At 37.6% G+C, this 23,344-nt stretch overlaps 1 protein-coding gene across 42 annotated transcripts in view; it reads left to right on the plus strand.

Moving 5' to 3' along the window:
* The window catches only part of MBNL1 (muscleblind like splicing regulator 1), a 224,368-nt gene that overhangs the window by 12,992 nt on the left and 188,032 nt on the right, over window positions 1-23,344 (plus strand). For 11 of the 42 annotated variants that reach the window (XR_010155357.1, XR_010155358.1, XR_010155360.1 and 8 more), the window contains exon 1: window positions 12,158-12,640. The exons of 7 other annotated variants lie outside the window; for them this stretch is intronic. The gene's annotated coding sequence lies outside the window, so the exon portion shown is untranslated. Of the gene's footprint in view, window positions 1-12,157; window positions 13,340-23,344 lie in introns of those variants that run through there. 24 more of the 42 variants (XM_063806316.1, XM_063806318.1, XM_063806322.1 and 21 more) reach the window with 7 other exon arrangements.

Consider the following 23,344-nt stretch of genomic DNA (forward strand, 5'->3'; position numbering starts at 1 on the left):
TTTCCTTGTTTATTGTTCCCAAATCCCAGTGGCTATTGGGATTAGGGATAGCAATCCCTGGCAACATCAACCCGCTCCCCTTAAAAGTAGACGTAAATTACTCTGCCATTTTCCATAGTAATTATATTCCCTATGATTTATTTTTATTATCCTAAGAGATCTAAATGACTCATATCACTACATTTTAAATCTCTGTTAGTTGGACACTGCTTCCTTTAAGGGGTAGGAGGTTGAGGGCTGTGATTTGGAGAAAGAATACAGAATAGCTTACTGAAAAGACTCTTTTTAAATTGAGTAAACAAGCTCAATATTTATTTGTTAGGAATGATGGAAAAAATGGCCTTCCCTCATACTTAAGAAGTTAATAACAACAAGTATAGATTCTTCTATTTCTGGTTCAGGTTCAAAGCCGCCCATAAAAAACATTACCTGGCCTTGGACTGAGTGTGTACTAGAAGGATGACAATCATGTTGTCCCCAAGGCAGTTGGATGTGTTGTTGTAGGAGCCAGAAGCTTACTTTTGAGTGCTCCTGGCAACCTCCAAATAGAAAACCATTGTGCTACTGGTATTACAGGGTGTGGAGGATTATAGATGACTTATGTGCTATTTAAGCAATGCATTCTATCTTATCATGTATATATGTGGGTATGATGACCACCATACTATCGGATTATTGCAGAGTGTGAGGTAGTGTGCGGTTTTTAAGTGCGTGTGTGTGAGAGAATAAATGCTTGAATATCTGCAATAAGTATTAGAGAGCACTCCTGAAATATAAGCCACTTCCTGACCTGGGCATATTAACCAAGAAGCAAACCTATTAAAAGTATGAGAGCATTCGATTTTCTACAATAATAGTACACATTTGTTGACATGAACTAGATTCAGGAAGGGAATACAGAAAGAGCAGGCGGACATTGGGCCTATTTAATTAACTTGGGGCTGATGATCACCCTTCAGAAGAGGATGCTAAGGATGCCTTCTCCAGAGCCAAGAGGCCTCTCCTTGTGCCTTTATTTGGCTTTCCTCCTCTCATTGGTGACCCATCATGTTAGGAAAAAAAAAATATCTCTCAAAAGTGTAAATGTTATTCTTTCTGTGGGTGATGTCATCATTTTAGTGGCCCAAGCATTTGTTACTAAAATAGTACTTAGCAACACATAATCATTATTTTCTCCTCTTAAAATTCTGAGTGTGTTTGTTCTGATGAAGTCAGGAGACACATTTTTCAGGGAGGTAGGAGTAAGAGCTTAAAAACACGAAGTAATGCCTGGAATAATCTCTTGACTTGTGTTCCTTAAATAAGCAAGAAGACAACTAAATTTTCCTTCCTGTGGCGACAGCTCTGGCAGAGTAAAAAAAAATTTTTGAAATATAGTGCTAAAGGAAGTGGTTTTCATGCAACTGTGCATCTTATACCCTTCGTTAATGTGGTAGATACCTTTTGCTTGGCTTCATTTGACTTGTCTTTCTCATGTTTTTGCTTGTAAAGTGGGTGAGAAAAGTTCGACCAAAGAAACCTGTGCACTGACCAATCAATAGTGATGTTTCTAAAGTTCCTGTTAATCATTTCAGGAAACATCTTGGGCTCCTTTTTAATTACATCCTACCTAATATAAAAACTGTAAAGGTATCTCTGTATACCTATACCATCTTGTAGAAAATAGCTATATATTTCTTAAAATTTGTAATTTGATTTGAATCCTCATATTTTGAAGAGACTTGAAGCTTAACAAGAGCTTATTTTTTAAAAAACATATTCTGTATTTTAAAATTTCTAATTACTATTTTAAATAATGAAAATAGCTGTAATTTATCAAAGGCCTGATCAATGTTAGGATAATTCTCATGAAGTCATTTATTATCATAATTCCACAAGGTAGACATTTTAAGTTTGCAGGAACCTGAGACTAGGAAAAAATTGTCCAAAATCTTATGCCTAATAACAGATTCTAAAGCTTGTCTTTATGTCTAATAGCCAAGGCCATGGGAAATTACACTTAATCTTTTCCTGCCCTGATTCTTCTAAAAAGTGTGTGGGTCATGTGCAGGCCATTGCACCAAGTTGGTTGTCAGGGGGAGGTGGGTATGCCCTGTTGCCAAGAGCAGCCAACAACAAAGGCAGCAGGGCAAGATTGCAGCAAAGACCAAGGTTGCAACATCAATAACTACTGCCAGTGGAAACTAGCCCATGTGTCATACTTGGTATGTATATATCTGTTGCCAATAACCCCAAAGTAGACAGTGTTTTCCTTTTAGTCACTGAGTAATCTAGTCATAAACAAAACAGATTTACTTCATCGGCTGCTTCTTTCATCATGGTAAGGAAAATGCCCAAAGTTATGCCACATATCATCTAAGCATACCTTCTTTCTAACAATTAATTTTGGCTGCCTTCTATGAATCTGATATTGGTGCCAAACATTCCCTTTCCCACAAGTTCAAGAGTAATCAAGCAAAGTTGACACCTTCTAGTGTCCACGTGGGCTTCTTGGTATTTAGGGACCTTGGCAAATTATTTACAGCTTCTTTCAGACGAGCCTTCCAGAGCTTTGTAAGAATAAACAAACTTCAAAGGTCTCCGAAGGGGAAAAACTGTCCTGGCTAAGTCTATAATTTAGGCTATCTTTAGAGAGTACAACTCCATAAAGAGAGAGGTCCAAGAAACCAGCTTCTTTTATACAATTAACTTTTTCTTTACTTAATTGTAAAGACTAAATGACAAGTAGGAAAGTGCTTTTGCAGAAGCGTGGGAGTCTTAAAGCTGTAGAAGGAAGAAACACTGTGCATGGGAGTAAGTATGTGGGTGGGAGTTATAGATTACTGCTCTTTTGCTAGTCTAGAATAACTATGCATAAACATCTTTATAGTAGTAACTTGAACAGAATCATTAAACTTCTATTAAAGGCACTTGATACATCATTCAAAATAAGCACAGGTTACCTTATATCCAGAAACAGAAAAAAATCATTTTACATCCAGCCAAAAAAGATTTTAAAAGAGCCTTTGATTTTTGACAAAACAAGTGATAATAAAATTAAAATTTTATTTTATTTTCAAATATTAATTCAAAAGCTGACATGCTGTACTTCTTGAAGTTATCAAAGATAAGCTGGCTAGCTTTGTCTGTAGATATCATACCCTTAAAAGATTAAGCCCAGGAAGTGAATGACAGTAACACCAAAGACAGCAACAGCAAGAGCATAGTACTAATGATCAGTCACAGATTTCTTCCGACCCTGCCTTTAGAGGCTATGTGATGGACACCTTGCCACTTAACACAAATAGTCACTATTTCATGCAACTAGTAATAGAATTCTGTCCTTACAAATGAAGAAGAATTCAATGTGCACATGTAGTACAAATACTGTGAAGACTTTCAACTATAATGTGAGACATTTGAATTCAATAAAAAAGGGACAGAGCAATAAAATAATTATAATTGTTTATCTGTTGAGTTTAGATTCACCAGATACACACTCTCATTTTTCTCATTCACTAAATTTTGCACATTTATATTATTTACTTAGTTGATCATAATTATTTACCATTTCATATTCATTGTCCTTGTTATACTGCATATTTCAAGAGGCTTCAGGTCTAGTTTTTCTTACCATGTAGCCTCAGACTCTAGGAAAGACTGGAATTATGCCAGGTGCTCAGTGACTATTTGTAGACTGGATAGGAAAGTTGATAGCAATAAGGTTTAGAATGAAAATGCAGCAGTAACTAGTGAGCTGGTGACCTATGGCCAGAAAACTTTGAAAAAGGAAAAAAATGCTCCACATTGTCTAAAAACACATTCATTACTGGGAGGGCTCGATGGAATCAGGCCCTGTCAGCAGTTACTCATTGCTAAGCCCATTGCAGAAACATGGGCATTCAGATCCATCCAGGTGGGGCCAGGAGGGTCAACTGGACTGACGGCACATTCACAAAGGCCATAAACTAAGATGTCTAGCATTATCTTCAAATGAGTTTCAAATGCGGTATGTTCTGCTAACTTGTTTGTGTTTATAATTTAACTATGTTAATTTATTGAACAAATTTATAAAATATATTGAATGTACAGAATAGCTTTTGTTGAATACACATAATTACATGTATGAGTATGTAACTGGTGAAGATATGTATATCTTCAAAAGGAAGTGGCCAAGGACACACTTTATCTCTCAGAGGCTCTGATGTCACTCTCAAGGGGGTGCTTATAATCACAATTTCTTAGCAAGAGACAGGGTATAGAATTTTAAACAAACAGCAACCTAAGCATTTTAGAATATGTAGGATTCTCCTTTGTGTGATCTTAACTCTTTGTCTTATCTGTTTTTAATCCTATGGACCACTAATGCTTCCCTGGCATAAAGTGAAACATATTTTGGTTGCCTAAGAAGCACCACTTCCAAGCATGTGCATGACAAAATGTACCACCTTGCACCACCAGTTTAGCTATTCACAGCTAGTCCTAACTCCCTCATTTCTAGATGCATATGGGCACCAGCCTACCCAAATCTAATTCTATATGAGATCGAGTTTCCTGCAGATAATTCTGTTTCTATTGAGCCAAATAAACTTTACTTGCCAAAGGAAAAAATGGAACAGGTCAATGGATTGCTACCTATTCTGGTTAATTTCCATTTCCTAAACTCTAGCTTCTTGCAGAGTTTAGGCAAGAAGCTGGCAACCTTGGCTGCGCTTTGAAATCATCTAAGGGGCTTAAAAAAGATACAGACGCTTGGATGCCCCTCCCAGAAATTTTGATTTAATTTGTCTGAGTTGCAGCCCGCCTATCCAAAATGTAGTCAGGGTTAAGAACCACCGCCCTAGTTTCAGTCTCCTCATTATGAGCATGGGGTCATAATTACCTCACATACCTCTTGTTTTAAGTTCAAGGAGATAATGTGTGACCTTAGAGTCCCTAACACTTCCATTACTCCTTTGCTTCATGAAAGACAAATAAAAAGGAAGGACGTGGGGTTGGCAAGTCTGGGAAGGTGAGGAGGAGGGATCCTTCTGCAGAGTTCTTCCAATGAGCAGTTCGTTAGGGTTAACAAGCTATCCTTTGTTAAAGCAAAAGCTCTTGAAGGATTAAGCCTCATTCTCGCCTTAGTGTGAATGACTTTAATCAGATAATCTCCTATCACCTAGTTGAGGATTTGTTACTGAAAGCCTAGGGGAGGCAAGGAGAGAGAGTTGCAAGGCCAGTTTGGGATTCACTGAGGCAAGCCAAGGAAGCCTCAGCCTCTAGGAAATTAACCTGACATGTAGTAAGCTTTCCATAATGACAGCATGAAAAATCTGAACAACAAACTTTCTCCTCATGTTGCTAGGACAATATTTGTTAAAAGTGTTTTTCTGATCAAGCCTCTTGTCTGTCCAATAGCCTTTCATGACTTTTTTTCTGACTTTCTTTCTGCCATGAAGCTGTTAACAAGTGTCAGGTAATTTTACCATTTGCCAGCTGCTTGGGAGTCCGTGAGGAGCAAGGCCTTGCCCAGTCCTATCCTCCTTGCCATCTGCTTGGCACATGGTAAGCACGCAGGGTTTGTTGAATTTAACTGAATGGTTTCATTTGCTACACTCTTTTCCAACTGTGATTTTTCCCTCACGTCTGTCCCCAACCGCTAGACTATGAACACCTTGCAAAAGACTTAATAACTTCTTTATCCCCAGTGCCAAGCACAGCCCTTGGCACATAATCAGCAGTCAATGACTATGTGTTAAATGTATTAAGGAACAATAGCCAGTGCACTGATGCCTAAGTTAAGATATTAAAATTAATTTATGACTGTACTGCTCAGTTCCCACTCTTTTGGACAAGGCAAAGAGGAAAGAAGAGAAAAAGAAACAGATATATGAAACTCCCACCATTTATTAATGGGACAAATGTTGTTCTTATTCAAAGGTCTCTTTAGAACATCTTTTGAGACATGATTTGAAGGTAATTTCAGGAAACTCAGATAGGCAAGAAGGAATAAGAGGAGCTAACAAAAGATCCACAGAGAGAACTCACCCAATGGAATGAAAAGAGAGGGATGTGGAATATCATAGAAACCAAAGGAAAGGAACCTCAAGAACACAATGAGTAAGTAGATAGATACAGCCAACATTTAGGAACATTGACACTGCTATTGGCATTGTCAAAGATTGGTTTACCTTTAGAAATAAATAAGACAATGGCCATATTTTTCATATTTGTTTTCTATATGGAACAGTGTTACTACGTAGAAATGTTTGGGTTACAGTACATAAAACAGTTTCACTACAACATTTATATTAAAAGCCCTATTAGATACTATTTTTAAAAGATTGCAAGGGAATTCTGGGCTAAATAACAACACAGAATTTTATGAAATGGTAGAAAGTGTTTTACAATATTACATGTAATTACATATTATAAGCATAAATAGATAATATGTCAATTTTGATCTTCTGGCTGTATTCTATATTTATTTTTATATCTGTTTAGTTTATTGAAAGACCACGATTGCATATTTACTTGTCTTTAACAACAGTCCATAGTAGAAGGTACGCATACATCCCAGGTAGAGTGTTTATAAATATATTACACATTAGACAGATGAATTCAGGAGCTTGGGGTACTGGCTGTGAAACACTGTGGGGCAGGAGGCTTGTCCTCTTGTTAGCTGCAAGGCTTTGGTCAAGGGCCAACTCTCCAGCTTCCATTACCTCATGAAAAATGAAGATTATATATAAATGACATGGGGGGGTGGCCTTTGTTTTATAAGATTGTCTTAGAAGATTAAATTTGGAAAAGAAATTGCATATATAGTACAATATTAACTATGCTTTTAAAAATGCATTGGAAAAGCCTAGAAGGAAATAAACTGTAATACAAACAGTTCCCTATCTCTGGGAACTGGAAACACTGCTGATATAAAAATATTCTACCTTCACTAATTTCAAATTTTCTATATTGTGTTGACTCCAAATAATAAGTCACACACAAACAGGCATACCACATCTCCCTTCCCTCAAGGTATGTTATCTCGAGGATCATGAGTCTTATGGCTTCTTTTCAACTCTGAGATGTAAGGTTCTAAGGTTTGTTGTACCCCATTGCTGAGGGTCTTCAACCAAATCACATTCTGCTGCTGGGTCCCCAGCCATTTGCTGTCTGTTGCCTCCTAGACAGAGCCCACTTTTGGTTTGCTCTCATTCTCAGCAGTGGTGGACTTCATGCAGTCTCTTCTGAGATTAGACTATCAGCCTTTACACAGCAGTCAAGAGTTATCTAGTTATCTTTGTGAAAACAAAATTTAGATAATGTTCCATCACCCCACCCCACCCCTGCCTCTAACATAATCAAACACTTCAATGGTTCCCAGTGAGGAAAAGTATCATGGTTGTAGCTTTGCATTTTGAGTGTGATTAATTTGATGGAGATTCATTTTTTCCCTCTTCCTTGACTGCAAGCTCCTTGAGGTTAGGTAGTTTTTGTTCACCATTGGCTCTCTAGCCCTACCATGAACCCTGGCCTTAGGGCTCTTGCCATGCAGTCCCCACTGCTTTGAATGCTCTTTCCCCAGTTATTCCTCACTTCACCGAGAACCTTGCCTGCATATGACCAGCTCAGTCCTCCATCCTGTTTCACACAACCTTCTCTCCCAGATCCCCCCAACCTGCTTTATTTCATAGCGCTTATCTCCATCTGAAATTACCTCATATGTTTATCTTTTATTTTTTATTTTTGACTTATTTTTTGTTGCTTGTCTCTCCCTAGCAGAATGCAACCCCTTTGAGGGAAGTGATTTATCTGTGCTGTTCATTTCTGTAACCACAGTACCTAGAATAGGAGTTAGCCATGGCTGATGCTCAATAAATGTTTGTGAAATGAATAGAGTCATTGTGTGAAAAGTGTTTTCTGTATGGAAAGAAGAAAGAAAGGATGAAAAAATAGAAAGAATAAAAGAAGGAAAAAATGAAAGAAGGAAGAAACAGAGGAAGGAAGAACTATACTTTTGGAAATCTCATGTAGCACCTCCTCACATTAAACTGGGGAAACTGTTAGGCCTATTTTAGAGCTTCTTCTTGTCCTTATTGTCTTTAAGAAAAAAAAAAAAAGACAATGAAAATGAATGGCCTGAGAGAGTCAGAAGACACTGAAGTCAGTTCTGCTCTGCCATGGTGCCAAGTTCCTTATATAATGCACTCCTCTGGTTTAACAAGGGAACAAGGCCAGATGCTCTCTAACATTCCATTCAATGCTAAAATTCTATGATTTTGAACTTTTAATTTCAAAATGTATTCGCTTACTGTCTCTCTATTGCCAGATCCTAAAATAATGATATTGAAGATATAGATTCAACTTTTAGGTAAAATAACTTAATTGAGAAATGCATAATATTTAACTGCTTTAAATTTCATAAACATTTAGTAGCAAATATATTGATTTTATATATTTTCACATTCATGTGCAATATACATGTTATACATATAATATATTGTATTATATATCAAATATATACATAGTATCTATTAGAATACATATTTTTATTTTTAAATAATGAGCACAAAGAAATTGTGTTGTGTACGAAATATATAAAGGTCCTTGAAGATAAACTAAATTCATGTAATTCTCTCAAGTATATGTATTCAAATATCTGAACAAGTTTGAGTTCTACAAAAGAAGGTCTCACCTCTCTCCTCAACCCTGTTGTGAAGTTTAATGTGATACATTTAATGCATCTACTTAAACTTGATTCTCCATACAAGAATGTTTGCAACTTTTGATTGCCTTTTAGAGTCATCTTCTCTTGACCATCTATATTTAAATATTGGTTAGGAAGCACAGGACATGAGACTAGGTTCTGGTTTTGACACCATCTTTCAATCAATTATTTTTATCCTGGTATAATAAAAATAGCATTTTAAAAGAGTATACCTCCTTGAGATATTTTTATTTAGGTGATTGGTTTGTGTGAGAGTGTGTGTGTGTGTGTGTGTCAGGAAAGACAAGTTATATTGCAGAGGCAGTGAGAGCTTATTGAGCTATGAATGTGGTATGCAGAAGAAGTAAGTCACAATTCACACAGGCACTCACACACTTACATAGGTACCTTAAATATCCCCATTGGACTGAAAAAGATAAATGCTGCCATTATCTTTATCTTTATTATTGGTAAACAAGGAGCTGACATTATCTATAAAAAACATATTCCTTAACTGTATTTTTATTGAGATTCATTGGTATAATTAAAACTTGAATGGACTGAAATATTTCAGGAACCTGCAGTGAACACTCTTTCCTTTATCTGAAAATGTAGTTTATTTCATCTGAAATTGTTTTCTATAATTTCCCTCTCCACCCATAAATGACCTTCTTTTTATACTCATGGATATACTCACTTATGAACCTGTAGACTATACACTTCACAGAAATAGGAGAAACCATAATGTTCTCCTGGCACTGAGGGAATATCAATGGTATTCTAAATGAGGAACTATTAACTTTTTATTACAATAATGATTTTTTAGTAATTTCCATAGTTTGAAATGTGGTTAGGATGCTACTGGCAGTTGAAAGCTGACAACATGATTGAATAGTTTTAACATATGATCTGGTGTTTGTTACAGTGCTTTAAAATTTTAAATATTATCATTCATGTTATAATGTTATCCAGTGATAGTCAATTAGGCCAAATCAGTGGTAATTTAGTGTTATATCACAATTTATTTGGACTCGAGTTATAGATTGACCATTGCTTTGTGAGTTTTCTTAGCCATTCTGTTTTTCTGTATCTAATGTAAAATAAAATTTTTTCTCTTCTTTTTTATGTACCAGGATGGTTATTCTACTGTTTCTAACGTTAAAGGATCATCCTTGTATTTCTTTGTATTCTGTCATGGAGTAAAAAACATGTCTCATCTCAGTTTCCATTTCTCTTTTGCTCCCAGAAGTCCCCCCTCCTCCAGTGTTGAAGTAGAAATATAATTTCCCCTTTTGCACCATAAGCAGGTTCAAAAGTCCTGTGTTTCACCATGTTGCTCCAAACAGCAAATTTTCTAACCCACATGAAAAAAGAACACCACAGTTCTAACTTGGAATTCTACAAGGGTTTGAGAACAATTGAAAATAAATTTCTACCACTAGGATTAGTCCTTAGTGGTTCGCAGGCATTCTAAGCAGAGGGGCATGGAAGCTAGCTAGGGCACCAACCTGTTAGCAGATGCAAAGTTTGCTCTACTAAGAAGTTAGGCCTTTAATATCACAGACAATGGGAGGCAAAATGAAGAAATAAAAAGGCAAGTAGCAAGCAATTCAGTAGGCTAAGCCAGGGATTTGAGAGTCTCCCAAGGCTCCTCCCTTCCTCATTCCCTGCATGAGTCATTTTTCCAGTCTGTCCACACCCATTCACCCCTCCATCCCACACTCTCATTCACCCTGCAAGCTGCCGTCACAGGAACTTTCTGCAATACAAGTCCAGACTCCATCTCTGGCCCCTGCTGCCTAAACTTTCCTAGTTCATTAGTTTTGGCAGTAAAGTTGAGACTCGTTAGATCAACACAGATCTACTTTTAGTGTCATCTCCTGCCACTCTCCTGTACTACCCTACCCTCGCTTCTCACAGAAAGGCTGAGAAGGCTGGCAGGCCCCTTGTATATACCCTGATCCTTTCGTTTTCTTTGAGACAGGGTCTTTTAATGTCACCCAGGCTGGTCTCAAACTCCTGGCCTCAATCCTCCCTCCATGGCCTCCCAAAGTGCTGGGATTACAGGTGTGAGCCACGCCATCCAGCCTGCCCTGCTCTTTTCTCTTCTCCACCTGGACTCTACTCCCTTTTGATCTTGCCAACTTCTACACACCTTTCAAGGCACCAGTTAAATGTAAATCCTCCAGGAACCCTTCCTTTGCCATCCTCAGAGCCCTCATTGGATTGCTTCCCACATACAGCACTTATCCCTTATGCAGAATTAATCGGTTTGTCTCTCACCTACTAGAGGTGTTATCCTTGAGTGTAGGGACTGTCTTATCCATTCTTGCATCACTGGCATAGTAGGCACTAAATGTAGTTGCTGAATGCTTAATAAGAGGAATGGAAGTCTTCGTAGCTTGGGGTAGATACTAATGGGCAGATAGAAAGTTCCCATCCCTGTTCTCTGAGAAAGTGTCAGTGTTCTTTTAGTTTGCTTAAACTGTGTGGGTACTTGAGTCCTTTTAAACGATTAACGCTGGGAAGAGGCACCATTTAATTAATTAATTTGTTCTGGAAGGGATCAGTGTACAATTTTAACTCAGTGCTTTGTGGATCTAGCTAAAGGTCAAGAACTCAAGTCGGCTATTAGTGCCTCTGGAAGATATTTCTGCACTTTAGCACCTTTCTGATGTTTTTCCTTCACCTCGAGCTGGCCTCACTCTCTTCAACAAAACCGAACCTGCAGGAAGAATGTTGTACCATATCCAGCATTTTTGTCCCAACAAACATGGGACAAACGTTTTTCATTAGAATCATCCTTGAACAAGTTATCCGAATTCCTTACATTCAAAGGAAATCCTGCCCCCAGTCTCCAAAACTTCATCACATCACAGACGTTCAGGATTCTTTCCATTCAAAGCAAAGCCAAGTTACATCTTATAGCACCCAGTGAATTATGATATGGGGCTGCAGTTTATTTGCTCTGGCGACAATATGGCTTACTTGCCGTGGAATATCCCGGTATTTCCGAAGTAACACATTATTTTTAAAGAGGGAGCTTTGCTTTCTCTAAATCACATGGTGCAAAGTTGGGAATACAGTGGCCTGTAAATTACAAATATTATTTACAAACTAGAAGGAAAGCTGACATGTGAGTGTTTGTGCTTGTGTGACAGTTTCACTAACGAATTCCAAAACTGTGGATAGCCTGTTACTTGAGAAAAATACACGGTGGCAGTCTTGCAGATGTTTTTCCCGCCTGTTAGCCCTCCAGGTTCAAAAACTGTTTGGTGCATTTTAAGGCGGCAGTCTCACCAGATCGCAGGATTCTAGTCTAATTGGCTTCTAACCTTCAATCTAACCTTGCCGGCTTCCTTGCAAAGCCCGGTGCAAGGGCCTCTTTCAAAATGAACCCACTGGTGTGCCCAGCAGTCGGTAGAAGAAGCGGGAGGGCGTCCGGTCTGCACGCCCGCCGCGAGGTTACAATGCTGAACGCATGAGATGGAAGATACCAACGGGAGGCCGAGGGGATCCACGGCGCCCGCGCGGGCTCCGGCTTCCTCCTGCTCTCGGCGCCGCGGGGCGACCGCCCATGACCCGCTCTTGCGGGCTCTGTCCGGTTGACAGGCGACCCTGTGGCCCGGGGAAGCGCGGGAGGGCGCCGGCGGAAAGTTGAAGAGCGTTTTTCTCGCCGCCGCGTGCATTAGGAGCTCGACGAGTCCGCCCTGGGCTTCCTGGTGGGGCTGGGCGGGCGGGGGAGGGGCCGCGCAGCAGCAGCGGAAGCCAGACCTCGGCGATAAGAGGCTGCACAGCGACATGCAACAGTCTTTTCACTGCAGCTGAATGAGTTGTGGCGCCCACAATGCTCCCATGACAAGGAGCTGACAAGTTCCATTTTCCGTCGCGGGCATCTTGGAATCATGACTCCCACAATGCCTTGGGCACTTGGTCGACAGTGGGGCCGCCTCTGAAAAAAAAATGTGAGAGGTAAGTTTCCATTTTCACAGTTTCCCCGCGCCGGTCCGCCGCGCTTCATTGTTCGGACTCCGGCGGGTCTGCCAGTGGCTGAAGGAGGAAGTGCGAGGAGGTGCTCGCCGGCCGCGGTTCTCCCGGGCAGGGGCGGGCCGATCGCGGTAGTTGGTTTCGCGTCCCTCAGCACCTCCTGCCCGGGGGAAGGCGGGAGGGTGAGCCGCAGCCGCTCCTGCGCCCTTCCCTGCCGCGGGCTCTGCGGACGCTGTCAGGGCACAGCCCGCGCACGGCTTGGCAGCCCAGCGGGACCCAGGGAGAAACGGGGGGGCGAGAAGAGAAACAGGTGCGTGCAAGTGTACTCACAACTTAATAACCTTTGTCGGGGGAAGGTGTGAGTCCCTCCGAGTCGAGCGGCGCGCGGGTCTTCCCGGCGGCTCCCGCATCCCTGGCCCGTGGGCTGCCATCCCGCCCGGTTTTCATCTGGGCCAAATATGTGCACGCAAAGGTTAATTCTCTGCTTGCTACCCATAAATTACGCATGACATGTTTAGCTGGGCTGCCTTATATGGAGAGTGCTGTATTTCAGGCCAGTTTGCGTTTTGCCAAGTTTACAGGGCGGAAGACGCCCTGTAGGAGAGGGCTGCCTCCTCCTTTTCTTCTTCTTCTTTTTTTTTTTTTCATCGTTTTGTAGTGCGTCACTCAAAAACTGTAAGAAAAGTAAGTATAGAAGCTTTTTGGGTGGAGCCGCAGTCGGTTGAATTGCTTTCATGAAAGGTTGAAAAGAATGAAAAGTAGTTAGTACTTGGGTTCTGGTTTTTAGACAAAAGCAGGACAAATATGTAGCACCCCCCCCCCCACTTTTTTTTTTTTTTAAACGGAGCCGGAATCTGTTATTGGTAGTAATGTGTCATGTGAGAATACTTTGATTCCAGAGCCTGTAACACGAGCAGGTATATGGTGGCGCTTATGCCTTCCCCTCGCACAGCACTTTACAACTACAGGGGTGTTGCTGCCAGAGTAATATTGTATTCTTAAGGCTCTCTGGGGCCGGGAGATTTGCGGCTGTTGGGATTCTGGGGTGTATTTCCGTGGAGTATGTCTCCCCAGGATTAAAGTTAAGAAGCTGCCAGAAAGGTTGTTGCCGCTGACTTCACTTTGTGTGCCCACCAGCACAGGCACAAGTCATAGCAGATGGATGGCAAACTCTGCCATATACTCTGAGGAGTTTCTTAAATTAATACGCTAGGAGAGAAGTCATAATTAATGCTTTTAGACTTTCGGGCCCTCTGCAGTGTGCTTTGAAATACTACACCGGTGGACACTGTGTCCCTTCCTCCTGGGTTTGAACACAGTGTCTGTTTATACACAGAGGGTGTTTAGTACCTAAGTATTCTATACCAGCACAAGAGAGCCACTCCACAGTTATCTCTCTGTGTGGATTCCTAAGTGTGTTGGTGTTTCTCCTTGCTGTTGAGATAAAATATTATCACCCAGAGAGAAAATGAAAGTTCAACGGCTGTAAAATTTATCCCAGGAATGTGCAGTTCAATACTTAGAATGTCTTAGATGTAGTTATAGATAGAGGCACTGAATAAGTTATTTTGTAGCCTGAGAATGCACATCGCTGTCACTTGTATCTTGCTTTCTTAAAGTTGGTGACAACTACGGCTCAACTTCTTTAGAAAACCTAATGTTCTAGTTTTTATCTGTTTTGTGTATTTGCATGGGAGTTACTTTATTATTATTATTATATTGTTAGGTCTTCTTTGAAAATGTAGGCATAGGTTTTTTAGTCTTATTTGTTTAATGGGGGGTTTCCTTGCTGAAGACTACAAAAGTTGCCTTTTGTGTTTTAAGGAACAGATTGGGTCAGCAACAGAAAACCTGTTCATTTATAATTATAGTGTCACTTAAGACATAATAATCAGATTTCATTATTACTAAGAGACTCAGAAAAACCTCACATATGCCTAGTTTAATTTTTTTCCTTATATAACTGTGAACAAATTTGTGTGTAGATACACATCAAGTGTGGTACTCTGCGCAGTCATGCCAAAGAGAAACTGAAGTGTTATATGGTTTGAGATATTATTGCTTGTGTTTACATTTCCACATTTGAGGCAAAGTTAGACTCCAAGTTGAATTCATTAAATTTTGATTCCAACATTCTGTTCTTCCTTTGGGCACAGAATTCCTATGAAATGAAACACTGGGTTTTGTTCCAGAACAAGAACAGACTAACCCAAAATTTCTCCTGGGGGGGAAAAAAAGAGTAAAATTATATTTCTCATTGAAAATTGTATTTCTTATTGAGGAAGGGTGTGTTACTTTATTATATAAAATGCCTTATCTTCATTATAAGAAAAAAATGCCCTTGCATTTGTCACTGTTGCCATACATTAGGCCTGTATTTGATAGATCTATTTATGGAAACAGAGAATAAATAATCTTGCTGCACCTTCTGGCTTTCTGCTTGGTGATAGATGTGCGGATTAGAGAACATCTCAGGTCTTGGTTAGGAGAAGCTGAAAAGAATAGGTGATTGGGTTTTTAAAATTCTGTATGCAAAGGCATTAGGGTGGGTAGTAGATATGAGAGTCAAAAGAGTGGAGGAAAGAAGTGAAATAGGTTCATGAAGTGATTGGCCCAAAATAAAATCCCATCAACCATATGGATCATAGAGAATGTGACATAGAAAGATTTTAAAGTGTATGGTTTTTTAGGCCAAAAAGCTTCATATGTTTGGAAATCTAGAATGTGCTGTCCAGTACAGTAGCCACATGTGGCTGTTGAGCACTTGAAATGTGTCTTGTCCAGATTGAGAAGTGTAAAATACTACCGGTTTTGAAAACTTTATATGAGGGGAAGAAAGTAAAACATCTGATTAATGTTTTTATATTTATGATATGTTTTAATGATAATTTTTGATATATTGGTTCTAATAGAAGATCTTACTAGATTAACTTCACCTGTTTCTTTTCTCTCTTTCTCTCTCTCTCTTTCTCTCATGGTGTCTAGAAAATATAACAAATGTGGCTAACATCGTATTTATTTTGGACAGTGTTGTTCTAGGATAAAGCAGGAAAACAATATTCTGGGAGAAAGCTTAAAGATTTTGCTGGTCAAAACAATAAAATTGGCTTATTTTATTATACATAGAAATACCTCGTCTTTCTTATCCATTGTAACCAAAATTTGAGAAAACACACCACCTAACATCTATTTTTATTTCCTCAAAGCTGCTATTTAGTTTAGAGATTTGATGGTGAGGTAGTAATAATAGAGAAAAACTTATAATTAGAGAATGAGTCTTAACACCTCTCAAAGGCCAAAATAGAGTATGATTGTTACTTAGGAACATTTTAGAGACACTGTAGTTATCATTGTCCTGAAGTTACCAAACATAAACGAGTCACTAAAATTATTTTAAAATAGAGATTTTAGTAAATAGCAATTATCTTCAAATACTTAATCTGTGTTTTCTTTTGCTAGAACTTTCTTTAGAAAATTAAAAAAAAAACCCATATCCAAAGTCCTGAGCAAATGTTAATAAAAGATTGCTGAATTCATAAGAATGAAAGATTTTTACCTGCAGATAGGAGGGTATTGTTTTGAATATTAGCAAAGGTGAAAATGTGTTTCTAACGTAACATTATGGGCTCTGAAGAATTTCTATACATGGAGACACTGTCTTTATAATTTGAACACATTCTTGAGAAAGCATCTGACTGGTAAACAAAGCACAATGGCATAGGTCCTGGAAACATTCCTTTCAGATATTTTCATAACTGAAGTACATTTTGCCATTCACAGTGAGTGTTAAGCTGAAAAAAATGTGGTTCTTTTCTAGCCATATAAAGTATGCTTACTATTATTTTCTCGAAGGATGCCAAAAAATGTAAAATGGATGTTGTGGATTCTTTGTGGGGAGGGAGCTAGTTTGTATATAGAGCCTCAAGAAGAGTTGCCTCAGCTTGGTGCCATCTTGAGTCTGTCTTCCACTATATGAGGCATAGCTTCCATTAGTGTCAATGCGTGTGTGGAGGGTGAGGGGAAGAATGATCCCCATTAACTTTGTATATTGTTTCTGATGAGTCATGGAGCATATTCACTAATGGTTGGAGAATTATTGATTGCAAGGCAGAGGATTCAAGAAGAGCTATTGGCATATGGCATTAACTGTCTCTAGACATATTTTTTATTTTTAAATTTGAGGTAGAGAAATCGGTTTTTACGTAGTGTTTTTCATATTATAAAAAATAAACGTTTATGTAAGCATTACAGATACATCCTTGAGGAAAAAAATAGTAAATACATGGTTATAGTTTTCTACATATTACCAGTTTTTTTCATAACAGATCCAGAACATCTCTTTCAGATAATCGTTCATGTTTTTAGAGAGGCATCTCATCATATGTGCCTGTGAAATCTGTAAAAATATGTGTAACACACATCTTGAAATATTTGTGTTAGGAGAATTAAGTCTTACACATTTGGTTCTTTTTCTACTGTTTTTGGTTATGTTTTCTAGGTTACTATGATTATCCTTTGTTAAAACAGTTCAGGAAATATTAATCTCAAAACGAAATGTAGCCATATTGGACAGAGTAGAGAATTGCTTTTCCACAGAGACCAGTTATTCCAAAAAGGTGAAGATGTTTCTGAAATAATATCATGCTCATATGCTCCAAAAGAAAAGCCATCATCTCTTTTGACATTCTTTTAGGAAACTGAGAGATGTATGTTTTATATACCAAAAGAGGTGAATAATAGTTGATAAAGGTATGCAAAATACATACTCCTGTGAAGTGTGAACACACAATTTGTATGTAATGCATGCATGAGCATATAACTTTCCCCAAGACAATGCCAATGTATTCAAATCACCTGAATGTTAAATAATATCGTACTATTAAAAAGAATTGTGGTAAATATGAAATCTAAATACCAGTGATGATGTCCATGCTGATGTCAACTCCATTCCAGTCCTGCTTTAGCTAAATTCACAAAATGAAGAGATGTCTTTCTCCAAAGTAGTTTTCCAAAAATTTGTATTTGACACTGGATTTTTTCCTACGTTTTCACTTTTAAAAGTTTAGAAGCTATTAACTAAAAATGAACTTGTTTTAGAGCGCTAAGAAGATTCTAGATTTATGGGGACATATTTAGTTCTATGAAATAAGCATTACGTTGCTGACTTGAAATATTATTTTATCATATAAAGTTGATTTATAAGTGAATACATATTGTGAAAAATTACCACAGTAGACTTAGTGAAATCTACCAAACTTAATCAAGATAGATATACCTTGTCCTCAAAAAAATAAGAATCTGGTAGGGAAAATAAGAGCTTCGAAAATAACTATAAAGTAGAAAGTGATATTTAATAAACAATGGCTGGGTAACATGGTATGGAAGTTCAGGTAAGGGAAAGTCTTAAGATAACTCTGACTTGACCCACATACATGTAATAAAGGCAACAGTCCTTAAATGCATAAATAATGGGAACAAAAGGTATTCAGTATTTTTCAGCCTTAGCAAAATATTATTCTGTTAACGCAGTATTCTATTCAGCAATGGTTCCATATTTTCCATATGTTTATAGATAACATTCAGATATCGAATTTTCATATGTTTTAATTCATTTATTTATTTCTTTTATCTAGGAGAAATATAATGGTTTCCAAATGTCCTATACTAGATTATTGATAGATTTTGTCATTAGTTTTACTGTTGAATACCATGAAATATCAGCTGTTGCAGCCACTAAATAGTTACAAACTGTTGGTACTACCGTTTAATAGTCAATCCATGGTCATATGCTTGTACTATGCTAAATATAAAGGATTCAAGATGAGGACTTAAGCAGTTCATATTCGTATTTAGAATATTATCAAAGATATTTTCTTAACTTGTCTCAGTATTAGAATTTACAGCCCATTTTCAGCTTATTGTATCCAAAAATTTCAATCTTATATCCAATAATTTATCAGCATTTGTTGATGACAGTAAAAGTGACACATTAGCATTTTATTTGTTTCTGTGTTGTTTGATTACAACAGTGACATTTTAGCACTCTTTGTGGACGGATAACTCTTCTAGTAGAAAGAAAGCAGGAGGGTGGTCAAGCTAAGTGGCAGATACAAAGAGTTGGAGGACATAGGGCTTTCTGTGGGTAAGAAATTGATGAGAAAAGCTTTATGCCACTGACTAGGCTTGCAATTCAGTATTCCCCTATCAAAGGCCCCCTTACTGATGTTTCTGTTTACCAGATCTTGGTTTCAAGATGCCAGGTTCTGAAGAGATACACCACGAGTTCTTATAAACACTATATCTAAATTTGGTTTGAAAGTCTAATGTTTGGCTGTGTGCGGTGGCTCACACCTGTAATCCCAGCACTTTGGGAGGCCGAGGCAGGCAGATCACGAGGTCAGGAGATTGAGGCCGTCTTGGCCAACATGGTGAAACCCCGTCTCTACTAAAATACAAAAAATTAGCTGGGCATGGTGGCGCATGCCTGTAATCCCAGCTACTTGGGAGCTGAGGCAGGGGGATTGCTTGAACTCGGGAGGCAGAGGTTGCAGTGAGCTGAGATCATGCCACTGCACTCCAGTCTGGCAACAGAGCAAGACTCTTGTCTCAAAAAAAAAAAAAAAAAAAAGTCTAATGTTTATACCAGGCAGGTAGAAAAACAAAAACAGACCTCATTAGAGGATACATGAGGTTTCTAAAAGTGGAACTCCTTTGTAAATGTAAGAAGTGATATCAATATTATTATTATTTTAATATACTTATTTTGAAGTAACTAAGTTTTTTTGTTTATTTCTTGAAAGAAACAATAGATTGGGGAAAAACCATTTACTCTTTTCATGCCCTAGTTTCTAAATCTGTGACATTATAAAGGTGTAAATATTTATGAAAATAGTAGAAGTTGCCACTTGCTGTATACTTTTAAATAAGGTATCTCATTTAATCTTTTCTACTGTAAAGTAGCCGTAAAGTAATAAGACTTTTACCTTAAAGATCATGACTAGAACAATTTTTTCATTTGCGGAGATATGAGGCTTGTCATTTTTATTATTCTAATGTTCATGTTTTTAACCAATTTTTCTTGTCTTGCCTCCACTGATTATATATAAAGAATAGCGATGAGAATATAGCTGTAATTATGATTACTAACATCTTTGAATACTTTCTATGTGCTAAGCTAAGGTTTATAATTAATTCATTTATTCCTCAGAACAACCCTATGATATAGGTACTGTTAATATTCTGATTTTACAGATAGGGGAACTGAAGCACAGACAAGTCCAATTAATTGTGCAAAGGTACTTAATTAATAAGTAGCACAGTAAGGAGTTGAACCAAGGTAGCCCAGCTTTAGAATCCATGCTCCTGGGTAAAAGAATAAAAACAGATTTTAAAAATACTTATTTTGGATGCTGATAGGAGCTTGAGAACATAAACGTTTGGAATACTTTAAAAGACTTGTACTTTCTACATCATTTGAAGAGATTCCAGAAGAATGGGCAGAAAGTAAGAGGACAGAGAGAAAAGGCCTGGGATGAGGGGTGGGAAGCATTAATAGGATAGGAAGAAATGAGGAATCAGGTGTTTAAGGGAGATTGGTGCTACACTTTTGAGGTCATTGATGACCAGGTAGTAAGTTTAATAATACGTAGTGTGGAACATAAACAGACACTTGGTGTTTAGGGTAGTAACCTTACAGGAGTTGTGTTTTGGTGACATTTTATAAGGGAAGTATAGGACACATATAGAATGAAGTAGAGATTGTGGTTATACAGAACAGAGATGAGGGACTAGATGAGGGGAGTGGCCCTAGAATGAAAAGGAGGACATGTATGCTGAGAGAAAGGTGATAAGGTTAGGCTGCATAGGATGTACCAGCTGACTGGATGTGGATATTAAAGGCAATGGGGGTATTAACAATTATTTTTAAAATACAGCAAGAATTTAAAAAACTTTTAATCAATCAAAAATTCCTTATTTAAGAATTATATAAAATATCAGTAAGTGAAAAACATTTAAAATTGTATTTTATCAGGGATTATAACTTAAGTAGAAGATACATGTTAATTTCTTAAAACATTTCATTTCTATGCTCTTTTAAAGCACTGGATGGTGATCTAAAGGTCACCAAATTCTTTGTCCCAAATTGGTAATTTTAAAGTAAACATAATTTCAACGTTAGGCCTATTTTGTTATTTGCTGAGAAATGTCTCAATGTCAACCAGGCAGTTCTCCTCTCTTATTAAAGTCCATGCTCAGAATGCCTGTGTAACCTATCCTTAGTGATAAACAAGGTGGCAGATAGATACATGATAAAACAAGTTTGCAATGTGCTCAATGTGGCTGACATTTATACTTCTCAGACCTTGCTATTTTAGGGAAGGTATCAGTATAACCAGGGCATTCTTTTTCCTGGAACTAAAAATCCTTAATAATCAGTCACTATTATAAACAGAATGATTTACATACAGGAATCAATAAACAGTTGCTTTTGGATAATGGTTATCTGGAGTAGGAGGATAGTTATATTTCAAATAGAGTAGAAAGCTTTATTGGAATACTTACATGTCTTTTTAGTTTGAGGACCTTACAAGCTTTTTACAAATAAATGGTTTAAAATAGTTTAAACAGAAAATGTCAGAACATTAATAGATTATGTCTTATTTAATATACAGAGAAAAATTCCCATGAAATAAAGACAGTTTTCAAGAAAAATATTCTATTTATAAATATTTACAACTTATTAGTTATTTAGATTGCCCGTGTCCATAAAAATAATACAGAAATTACACTATTTATGTCTTTAAATATAGCATGTTTCTATAAACTAGAGAATAATGTTGACAGTATTTTATTTTGCCTTTGTTAGTATTATGTGAAAGTCACACTTATTACATGCCTTTTTCTATTATTAGACTTTTTTTCCTATGTAGTTTTTGCCTTGTGCTATACAGTATGGTGAAAATCTATTTAGCTATGTCATTAAGATAATGCTTAGAAAATGCTAATTTTTAAGTAACTAAGATTAAGTAGTATTGGATATTCTTTGCCTTCTTTATTATTCTGTCATTGGGCTAATTTTAACTAGACAAATTTATTCCAAAGTATTTTGAGCCATTATTTGAACTTCATTGCTGTAACATTCAGGGAAAACTGCATTGTCTACCTAGTGGCATTCAGATAAGGCATTTGGTCTTAGGTACCTCTTCCAAAAGACTTTTAAGAGGTTTGATAAGCATAGCAAAAGTGAACAACAGAGGATACAAGAAAATCTTTGATCCAGGAGTAGTCTCTCTGAAGCATTGCATGACCTTTCCAAAAAATAATTTGAGAAGTGCCTAACAATAGAAAAATATATATTTTTTCCTTCAAGAGGAAAGACTTTAGAAAAAATATACTCAAGTAGAATTCTGCATAATGCTTTCTGGGGGACCACATTTGCTGAAAATTGCCTATGGGAAATGACTTTCTCAGAGCGATATAGTTTTGAGGACTGAGATTTTAAAAGTAAATATTTTATTGGGAGCAATTAATTTAGGAAGAATAGTATTATGCCTATTCCTCTGTAGTTGATTAAAGTTTACTAAGTGCTGAGGTCTTTTCCCTTAAAACATTACTTTGCCATGTTAACAATCAGGTCATAGAGGAATGAATTCATCTTTTGTGTTTTGCTAAATAATCAGTTAACAAACATATTCTGAGCACGTTTAAAGTCAAAGGACTGTAGTAGGTCACAAGAGGGGGATGGAAAGTATAATTACATAGTGTCTTTCCTTCTTTGACATACAATTGGGTTGAGGAGAAAGACTTGAAAACTTAATGCAAGGCACTATACAAGTTAGTACCAAAGGAGGAAACTGAAAGAGGGAAGGAAATTCAAAGAAGGAAGTTTTTGTGGAACTGAATGGCAAGGGAATGCCGTGGGGAAGAGGGGGCATCTGTCATAGGCCCAAAGATTAAGCACTCTTTTCGGAATATGGAGTGACATAGTAAGAATAAGGTGGAAGTAGTGATGAAAGCTACCATATTTGAGCAGCGTCTTTTCTATGTGAGGCCTTGCCAGCTTATGTTGTTTTTGGAAAAAAACAGATAGACAACCTGGTAGTGATAGTAAACAATGAATGAATTGGGCCGGTGAGTCAGGAATCATCATCCTCTTAGAGAACACAGACTTAGAGAAATTATCTTATTTGCCTAAATCCACATAGCTGGTGATCAGCCGAACTGAACAGAAGCCAGGTCTTTTCATACTTCAAAACCAGCATTCCCCAACCCCATCCCTCCCCATCCCATGATTCTGTTGGGAATGAGTGTGGCATGTTAATGACATACTAATTTTAAAACTTCACCCATACAACAACTGACATAAGTCAAGAAGATAGAAATTTTATTTAAAAGGCTGTCAAATGTATTTTCATCTTTTTGCTTTGATGATGGGTTACAAATAGCGTATAGTTTGACAAATGCTTATACTCTGTTTCTTGGATTTGTAAAAACAAAAATAAAACAAACTAGGCCCCCCATCTTCAGTAGATATGGTATGGAGTTGCAGTATCATGATGTTGTAACAGTGCATTTCGCAGTAGGTAGACCCATTTGGGATTCCCTCAGAGGAAGCTTGTGAAGTTTGAAGACAATGTACTTTCTCACCAATAGTATGAGGCTATAAAATTTTCACCAAGAAATGATAGG

The sequence above is a fragment of the Pan troglodytes genome, chromosome 2 (assembly GCF_028858775.2).
Source record: "Pan troglodytes isolate AG18354 chromosome 2, NHGRI_mPanTro3-v2.0_pri, whole genome shotgun sequence".
NCBI classification, from domain to species: Eukaryota; Metazoa; Chordata; class Mammalia; order Primates; family Hominidae; genus Pan; species Pan troglodytes.